This window comes from Phalaenopsis equestris, unplaced genomic scaffold (genome assembly GCF_001263595.1).
Source record: "Phalaenopsis equestris unplaced genomic scaffold, ASM126359v1 Scaffold001244, whole genome shotgun sequence".
Lineage (NCBI taxonomy): Eukaryota > Viridiplantae > Streptophyta > Magnoliopsida > Asparagales > Orchidaceae > Phalaenopsis > Phalaenopsis equestris.
The window spans coordinates 189,218-200,064 of record NW_018165683.1 but is presented as its reverse complement, the minus strand read 5'-3'; the positions used below and the strand labels follow the sequence as shown (position 1 = coordinate 200,064).

At 31.8% G+C, this 10,847-nt stretch overlaps 1 long non-coding RNA gene across 1 annotated transcript; it reads left to right on the top strand.

Annotated features, from left to right (window-relative positions):
• The first annotated feature begins 8,021 nt into the window (after positions 1–8,021).
• On the top strand, positions 8,022–8,907 carry LOC110033643. The gene is made up of 2 exons (XR_002294970.1): positions 8,022–8,350; positions 8,683–8,907. It is a non-coding gene; the product is annotated as an uncharacterized LOC110033643 (long non-coding RNA).
• Positions 8,908–10,847: the final 1,940 nt, after the last annotated feature.

Sequence of the window (10,847 nt, the reverse complement as noted above, 5' to 3'; positions counted from 1 at the left end):
CATACTAAGAAAATGAGATAATATTGTTTCTAAGTTTAGTAGTCCTTGAAGGTGGAAAATACTTAGCTAGGAATTTTTGAGTTAACTCCTCCCAATTTTTAATAGAGTCAGATGCTAATGAGCATAACCACATTTTAGCCTTATCCCTTAGTGAGAAAGGAAAAAGCCTTAGTCTAACATCATCGTCTGACATGCCGTTATAACAAAATGTAGGAAAAAGTTTTAGAAAACTGGATAAGTGTAAATAGGGATCCTCCGAAGGAGTTCCCCCAAACTTGTTGTTCTGCGCCAGTTGGATACTATCAGGATTTATTTAAAATGAGTCAGATTCTACGATAGAGGTTTGTATACTTGAGTGTGTTTCATCTGTCGTAGGATTTATATAATCCCTCAAAGATTTATGATGATTTTCTAAGTTATTATTTTGAATGTTTTCCATTTTCATTATTGGTTCTTCAAGTTTTTTCTAGTTTTTGATTTTTTTTTCTTTTTTCTAACAGATGATCATAAGGCACAAGTCCTACGGATCCTTTATTTTGCATACGCAACACAAAAAACAAAACATAAACAATTAAACAAACAAAATAAAAAATATATTCAACCCAACACAATATTTTCACAAACACCTTATTTTTTACATAAATAGTTTTTTTCATGACACTTTTTCATTCAAAAAACACTTTTTACACAAAAACACCTTTTACGACACTAATTTTTCCAAGTCTAAGCTTAATTACTTCAACTAAAATTCTCTTAAAGTTATTACCAAAGCTTCCCCGGCAACGGCGCCAAAAACTTTATGCGACTTTTTTAAAAACGGCGCCAAAAACTTGATGCGACTTTTTTATATCAAGAATTGATGTGTATACGTATCACTCAAGTAATATAGGACTTTCTAATTAAGCCCTGAATATCAATGTATACATATCACTCAAGTAATATAGGACTTTCTGCTACTACTATTAGTCCTTAGTTTGGAATGTCGATTAAAATGGTCTTTTATCTAGCAACTACTCCTAAATGTAAATGTTAAATGCAAGGATAGTAACTATTCCTAAATGTAAAAATTAATTCTAAAGATAACCCTTTTAGGATGAGTTGGTTTGAAGAACTTTAAGATGTTAAAAACTAATATTCTTATGTAGTAAATTGGATAATGTAAAGGAATGAGATACAATAAATATTGTATGTGCCAAATAGGAGCAATTTTAATTCTCTACCCTGATTCAGTGTTATAGAAAATCATTGGCTAATCTTAGGTTTAGTCCCTAAATTTGAGGCTATGCTAGGAGGATGTCGGCCCACTCCGGAGCTCTCACTTCCCTTCTCCTGAAGGCTAACTCTCGCTTTAGTTTTTATACACTAAGATCAAATTGGGGATTTTTAGTCTGTCGCCCGAGAAATCTTCAATTTTACACCCAACAGTATATTTCCATATTTATTTGCACTTAATCCCATGAACAAAATACTCTTTCATGGACTTAAATGTGATTCTCACTCTGTTATAGATCTCATACTTCATTTCCCGTCTCATACTCTCATACTTCATTTCCCGGATCATATATTTCACAACATATTTTAACAATTTAATTTGCCATATTGAAAAGTAAATTAAGAGCGGAGTTAAATAACTATCACAATTTATAATTAAAAACCTCTTCTACCATGCTCATATTGAAAAGTAAATTAAGAGCAGAGTTAAAAAACCATCACAATTTATTTTAAATTTTAACATCGGCACATCCAAATTATCTCTTCATTTCACCATATCTCAGAGTAAGGAGAAAGATAAACGAAACTTCTCAGACTTCATCAGAAAGATACAACAAAACACAAATTTCATATATAAAAGAAAGCTCATACAACAATAATAGCGAATAAAACACGACAAAAAACTTCATTAAATCAAAGAAAATCCACTAGATAAGTGTTTAAGAAATTATAAGATAATGAAGAACGCAATACTTAGCTTTTTTGCTTTAAAATAAAGATGAAAATCTCTCCCACAAAGTCTCCTACTGATCTAAGTATTGCTAGAACATTCCCTTATATATTCTCTTAATATCCTCTCACCAATCTCTCCAAAAAGATAGAAATCTACATTTCTACTGCTATTCTAAGATCTTTGAACATTCTCCACATTTTCTTACTCACACACACCACACAAACACCTTTTTCTGACATAAAAACACTCTATTATAGTGTAGGGATGGATTTCCCAAGAGATGCCTCAAGAAACCCTCCAAAAAGAGTCCAAATACATTGAATCTTCTAGAAATTCACCTAACACCTCCTCCAAACCATCTTGGGCATTATCAGCCCCATTTTGGGCACTGTTGGTGTCGTTTTGGAGTCATTTTCTACTCTCTAGCGCTGCCGGCGTGGGCTCTGGTGTTGTCGGCGCTCACCCTACGCAGCTCCACCATTTTGTTTCGTTTGGCTCTGTTTCACCCCATTTCAGTTGTGTTGCATTCCTAACAGATAGACCTACAAAATAAAAATAAAAATAACATTTCTTTAAAGTGTAATTTTATTCAAAAATGTGTGAGAAGTGTAAATGAGATTAAGCATAGAAAGACATATCAACATATGTCAGAATAAAATTTTCTTTCTTGCTTGTTTTTGCTCTAAATTGCATTGTTTTTGCTTTTTTTTTCTCCAAAATTCCATTTTTTGTACTTAAAACCAAAAATACAAAAATACTTTCCTTTAAAGTGAAATATCATTGAAAATCACCAAATACAAACATTAAAAACATATGAAAATTGAAAAATTTTTAGGCGTATTAATATACTAACAAAAAATAAAATAAAGATAAAAATAAAATACTATATAAAGATATTCCTACAATAACTCCTAAAGTTTAAATAGGACTTTGTAAAGTAGAAATTTGCTTTCAATCAATTCCCTGACAACAGCACAAAAACCTGATCCCGACTGTTTATATGCAACAGTATAATAATATCTTTGATTATATTTTTACTTATAATTCCTTACTTTGTAACAGTACCAAAAACTTGATCCTAGAGAAAATAAGAATTTAAATTATATATATATATATATTTATATGCAACAGTATAACATTTACTTTAATTATAATTTTCATTTATATTTCCTTACATTGCAACATAACCAAAAACTTGATCCTGAAGAAAATAAGAATTTAACTCTTTAATTTATATATATTGAGATATTATGCAATTATATATATCGTTATTAAGTAATATATAACTTTTTGATTAAGACCTAAATATCGAACCCACAAGGGAGTCATGCAATATTCACTATTGAACAACAAACTTTGTATTCTAAAAAGACAATTACTTAAACTATATATATTTTTAGAGTATTAAAATTTAAATCTCTTTCGTTTTAGTATTTTTGATATTTTGACAAAACAATAACAACTAAATAGATAACTTGAGTTTATGTAAAATAAAATCACTTGATCTGAAAATAAATTTCTCCTTATCCCATGATCAGTAATAAGTATAGAATTATATTGTGGAAGTATTCTAATTGTGTTGTGTCAAATATAAAAAATTATATTCTTTTAAACAATTATATTCTTTATCCTTACTAGAGATGTTATAAAGAACATTGGTTAATCTAAAGTTTGAATAGTTTTGAAACCAGTTCTGAAAAACGGCTAGGCAGGGAAGATAACAACTCTCGCTCAAAAGTTCCCTCAATTCCCTCTATCTGGGGGCTAACATCATGTATCAGAACCTAAAATAATAAACCAAGTTGGGGGCTTTAACATATCACTTTAAAGTCCTCTAACTCTACACCCTTCAAAGATTATTTTCCTATTTATTTGCACTTAATCATATGAATTACGTTCTCATTCATACAACCTCATCTGATTCTTTCTAATTGTTGACTGAGACAATACCATCCCAATTATTACATGTTCTCACAACAAATTTTAACATCTAGATAGGCCAGATCAAGAAGTAAATAAAGTACATGGAATTAAATCATCACAACTTCTTCCAACATTAAAGACTATACTCTTCATAACTTCTATCCAAATCATTTTAAGGAGAAAAATAAAGAAAACTACTCAGAATCTATGGAGAAAACAAAACCACACTTTAGTTTAAAAGCAGAAATTAGTTTAAAAGTAGAAATCATTGTCAAATCAATAAGATGTCTCAATTAAAACAAAAGTAGTTTAAAAATAAAGATAAAAACTTATCTCAAAACCTCCACCAAGCTCTTGAAATTCCTTTGAATCTCTTATCTCTTATAACACTCTTAACTCTCACAATAAAATTAAAAACAAAAAAAAAAAAAAAAAAAAAAAATAAACTTGTGGTGCCTGAAAATCTCTCCAAACGTTCCTCCTTGAACTTCTTCAAGAACTTTTCAGAACTCTTTAGAACCCTTCTAAAAGTCTCAAACTCCTTCTTTTAAAATTTTCTACTATAAATTTCCAAGATGTCCCTTGGTAACTCTTTAAAATGTGTCCAAATTTGATGTATTCTCCAAGGGATGCCTCCTTTCACAAGTTTTTTAATCATATTTTTGTTTTAAGTGGTCATAACCACAATCTTTAACCTATAGATCCCTCAAATGTCCCTTTAAAATACAACAAAATAAATTAAACCATCAAATAACTGCCTCTGGCACTTAAGCGCGTGGCCTCTGGCACTTAGGCGCAGCCTTCTCTGTTTCATCGGCGCTTAAGCGCCGGATCTGACACTTAGGAGCCAAAACTCTTTTGCACTATTTTTATATTTTTGCTCCCAATTTGATCTTTTTTTGCTCCTTTTAGAATTTTTCACATTTTACCCTAAATAAAAAACACACAAATACCTTCCATTAAAGTGCAATATCTCAAAAATAGGTATAAAAATGTGTCTAAAAACACTATATATTTTACATGTATCACCTAACCTTGGAATTAGGGAACAAACTCTAAATTAGTCAATGTTTTTTATAGCACTCGGAAGAGGGTAAATAATAGGATTGCTCCTATTTGACACAAAACAGTTTTTATATATATTTTCAAATGATTTTAATTTCTTCTCAATCTGTATGCTCATTGTAAGGGGAAAGATGTTTTCTTAAATTTGAACTTTCTGTCAACAAAAATTTCATTTAGTTTTAGTAGTTTTACTTGAAAGTTTCAGTTTCTAGTTTAGTTAACTTTGTCTTTCAACTGTATTTTAAATAGCATTCACTTTAGTAGTTAATATTCAAACTTCGTACTTTACTTTTTTTTAGTTTAAATTATAATTATAATCTTAAGAACTATTTATCGACATTTCCAACTTCCTTGTGGGATCAATATCTAGGATTCAATTAGAGCTCTTTATTACTTGAGTGATAAGTATACTTTTGTTATTTTAAAGGGGATTTGGTAGTTTAAAAGAGTTTTAAAGATAAAATATTTTTATAAAAGTTATTTTTGTTGGGATTACATTGTATATTTATTATTATATTTACCGTGTGCTTTTTGTAATATTGAGAAATAATTGCAAAATTAACACACTAAATCCACCTGCATCAGTCGCCAATGGGGGTGAGCCACATTAGATGGGTGTAAATTTTATTTGGCCCATGGGGAGAGCTCGTTGTTTTTGGGTTTTCTGGCCACTAGGTTGGCCAAACAGGCTATAATCAATTGAGCTCAAGATTAGGTCATATGGCCAAAAATAGGATGGAATCACCTAAATTATAGGACCCTTGATCCATGACACCTCTAGGGTGGGCTAAGAAGATCTAGGCTGGTTCTTAGGGTCTAAATGGTAGTTTTGGTGGTCCAAGATGCGCTAGACCGGCTTAACCAAGTGGTTCCAAGTGGGTTTAGGGTTTGTGTTCACAATTTTGGATTTGGCTTGGACTTGAGTTTGGGTTGGACTAGAGCTTGGATTTGGCCCAATTGAATGGTCAGTTTGGTTTATAAATATGTCATGGGACATTTGGAAATCAATTGGGTTGAAGATTTAGGGGCTATGAGATTCAATTTGGAGGAATTTGAAGTTTGGGGCAAAATTGGGGGTTTTGATTTGAGTTAAATTTGGGCTAGGCTTGGGCTAGTTCAAGGTCAATTGAAGGTTCAATTTGGTCTAGGGTAATGTTATGAAGAGTTTATGAAGTGGAATTGGGAAAATTGAAGAGGTTAGGGCATTCAATTTGGTGGACTTTTAGTTCATGGTCAAATTGAGGTTTAAATTGGGCTTGGATTTGGTTCAAAATTGGCTTATTCATGTTGAAATGAAGTTTAGATTTGAAATTAAGGAAATTTGAAATCAATTTGGTGGTGATTTAGAGACTTTATGCATTTAAGGGTAAAATTGGAATTTTGGTCAAAATTGGTCAATTTGGTGAAATTGGGTCCAATGGATGGCTAGGATTGGTTTTGGGAACACTTGGAGTGATTTGGGAGGTTTTGGGAATTTTTTGGCCATAAGAGGCATCTTGGTAATTTTGGAAACTTTGGGGTATTTTGGGAATTTTTGAATGTTTTGGGCAATTTTGGTGGTTTGAAATAGTTTGGGATGACTTTTGGATAAAATTTGGTAATTTGGGCAATTTTGAGAATTTTAGGGATTTAACGTTAATTGGTATTTTTTGAAGAGTTATGGGCTCAATTGAAGATGCTAATCACAAAATCACCCTTATGGTGCCATGAAACCAAGGTAATCCCTATTTTGGATTCTCCATGTGTTGGCCTTAGCGCCTAGGGCTAAGGGTTTGGGGGACATCCCTATGAGTTTCCAAAAGAGTAGGAAAGCAGACTAAGCTTGTTTGGTTAAAGTTTAGGGTGTGAGAGAAGGTGAGGGGTATTAATCTTGTGTGTGCAAAACTAACCAAGACCACACCACCCAGGGCTACTCCTAAAACCAAACAGTCCTATGGGGACTTTTCTTGAGCTCCTCCATATTTGCTCCACCTACTAGGCGCTAGAGGTTAGAACCAATATGTGTAACTTTAAGAGAGTCAAGAAGCATTTGGAACTTCTAATGGGGAGGGTTCCCTTAATAGTCCTCTATGAATAGTCAACAGGAAAATCCTATGGATGATCCTAAGCTTCTAAGAAAGAGAGACTAGACGTCAATAAAAACTGAGGTCAAAATGAATATACCAAATTGCAATAAAATCATTGACCACCTTGCTAACCTACCAAAAAACGTCGAACGGGTCATTAAATATTGTAAGCGATTAAACCTTGAAATCAGGTTGACCTTGTGAGAAAGCATATAATTTCTAAGCTTTTGAGCGGGGAAAATCAAAGCTAGAAGATGTTTCTCAGTAGGAGGATACCTTACCTCCACCGGTATTAGACGTCGACTCAAGTAGTAGAGTGTTTTTTTCCTTTTCTTCATCATTGACTTGAGCTAACAAGGATCTGAGAGAGTCATCTAAAGCTACGGTATAAAGTATCAAAGGTCTTCCCGTCTTCCCGGAATAGGGGCTGCCAATACAAGAGGTGTCATTAAGTATTGTTTAATTTCTTCAAAAGCTCGTTGGCATGCATCACCCCAATAGAATTTGGTGTCCCTTCTGAGTAATGCCAAAAAGGGCTGACACCTTCCTAATAGATTTGAGATAAAGCGTCTTAAGTATTCTAATTTTCCTTGAAAAGATTGTAATTATTTCAAAGCCTTGAGAGGTGACATCTCTAAAAATGCTTTACTCTTCTCTAGATCGATTTTAATGCCCTGATGACAGATAGTGAATCTTAAAAATTTCCCAAAAGTAACGCCAAATGTGCAATTTAAAGGGTTCATCATATAACACACACACAGACAAATATATATATATATATATATATATATATATATAGGTGTAAACGAGCTGAACAAGTTCTTATGTATTTACATATCTAACGCCTGAACTTTCATACATAACGCTAATCTTTAATATCACGTGAAGAATATGATTACTAACGTTTTAAAAGTGAAGTACACTTTTTCATGCATAGGTTCGTGACACCAAGCCTTATAAATGTAAATATCAAAATTTAGGTGTTTGATATGTAAATATAAAGGAATTGTGTGGTATGCATGTAAAATTTTACTTTTTAAAATATATTTTCTAATTTCAAGCGACCAAACACTGAGAAGATCTTATTATTGTTTGGTCTGTAAAATTTTCGGAACATTTACATGTTACGTCATCTGAGTATTGTCTATGTTAGCTGTTAAAGTATTTGCAGAAATATCCTTTCGTTTTGTTTGATGCGTGATTGCAACTGCATATTTCCTCATCTGCAACTATTTCCCTGTTTTCAGCATCCATGCTGTGGTTGATTTGGGCTTCTATTAAGCTTTTTCAGCAAATACTACAAATCAGCTCACCATGCAGTATCTTTGAAGGACGATTGGTGATGAATATGGTTAGTGTTACTGGGGAAGAGAGACACAGAATGAGTTATTATTATATTAGTGGAAGATTTACATACATACCACTCAAATCCTCTGCATTTACATATCTAACAACTAAACTTCAATTTTTACATGCATGCCACCTTTCCTATGTATGAAAAAAGTGCTTTTTTTTTTAGTAGTTAAAGTGATTCTATTTTTTTATGTGATATGAAAGATCGGAGTGATGAATGTAAAAACTAAGGTTTAGGTTTTGCAGGAGAGTGAGTTGCATGTTATACGTGTATAATTTTTAATCAGGAATATAGCGTGGGCCCGGTGAACTGAGGAGCATTGAATGCAGGAATGTGTTGTCTGGATGGAATGAGGTTTGGATTCTGGAACAAGAGGAGCTGCAGAAGTTGGAGGATATTCTTACAATGATTGTTGATGATGGTGCAATCACATGATAGAATGGATGGCGACAGCTTGTATATTTCATGGTAATGTGTAAATTAAATAAATGATTTTTGTTGAGATTGTGTGCAAAATGTCAACCTTAATATAAATATAACGTTATATTGTTTCACCCTAAACTCTAAAACCAAAAAACTATCCGCATTGATCTTAGTGTTATCAAGTCTTAAGCCAATATGATTGACTCTCTCCTCTTTTGTTTTTTTTTTCATTGATTTTTGTAATTGGGCATGTTTTGCACAGGATGTTTAAAGTTAATAATAGCATTTAATTTTTGCATGATATTGTCTACATTGTTTCCCATTTTAAAGCGATCATTTTTACAAGTATTTTATTTCTTTTTGAAGATGCATTGTGCTTTAGACAATTTCTTAAAATCTCTGGTCTGCTTGGAAGGATAAAGGATTATAGAGTATGTTTAATATTGTAGGTTATGATAATGAATTTTTTCTCTGATCCGAGTTGACAGAATTATATCATCTCATTGCACCATCTCCTCTATAAATTATATCATCTCTCATAGGAAATTATTTTATGAATAAAACAGAATTGTTTACTATTCATTTCTTTTTGTCTCTCTATCTGATCTTATTTACACTATTTTTTGGGTGTGTTTCATTGACAAATCTAGATTATATATATATATAGACACACATTGATATATAAGCTTAACCATGGATTCTCAAACATATCTAATAAACATATCCGCACACATATATGTACACCTGTATACATAAATATAAATATATTGTCTCTGTGTGCATTATTGTCTGTGTGTGTGTGTGTGTGTGTGTGTGTGTGTATTGTCTCTGTGTGTGTGTGTGTGTGTGTATAAAATCTTATTCAAGGTTTTACATGTCCACACACATATATGTACTCATGTATACATACATATTGATATTCATATGTGTGTGTGCGTGTGTGTACATATTTATGTTGTAGCTTTCCTTAGAATTGAGTTAAATTATATGTTTAGGTGAGTTTATAAAATGAGTTCATTACTCAATTTATTTAAAATTGTTTTATTTTAGTTTTATTCAAATTGTGCTATGCCAAAATTAGATTGGTTTAAGTTTAATTTTAAATATTTTCAATTTTTAAATTATTTTAAATGGTTTTTAAATTATTCATATTATATAAGTTTTAATTTAATCTAGATAAATTAATGATCAAATTTAGTTCATTTTAAGCTCAATCTTAGCCAAGCTTCTCCAAGCCATGCATGAGTTAAACAAAAGCGCATCGAGGCCAAAACTCAAAGATAACCTCAACCAGGCTTTGGCCCACCAGTCTATGTTGGGTACTAAAAAATCCTAGAGTTTTCAAGGATTAACTTGGGCTAGAGCAGAGAAATGTGACAAACAAAGAGGTTAACTATTAGGAAGAGTTATCTTTTGAAAAGGAAGTGCTGGTGAGATAGTGATGAAGCTTCCATAGCAATTGGTTATATCAAAACTTAAACAAGCCTATATGTTGTCCTAGACGGAGCTCTAAACTCATTTTATTTTCACAATTTGTGAAGGAAACTAAAACTCTAGACAAATCACAGGATATGATAGAAAAATAAAGTTTTTCTGATCCTTTTAGATGATAAAGACTTTTAAAATATCCTTTGACTCACTTGGATTAGATGCTAGATTGCAAATAAAGCTCTCATTCTATATTGGAGGTAGAAAATCATAGCAATATGTTCCTTCTATTTAGAGTGACAACATTACTTAATCAAGATGTATAAAATACTTTAAACCCTTGATCTAAAGTTATGGAATGAATCTCTATGGTTTTATTCTTGGTCAATGGTTAAGTTCTATCTCAACTAACACTAAAACCACCCTAGTTATTCCAATGATAAATCAAACCATGCCAAGAATAAATCATAGCATAATCAACACATAATTATGTAGATAAGGGGTTAAAATTAGAGACAATATAAGACATTACACAAGCACTAACAAATCTAATGAAATCAAGTTAATTGTTTAAAAAAATAGAAAAATTAAGTAAAAGGAGAGGCATTTAAGAAAATTAGAAGTCCTTTTTATATTTTATAAT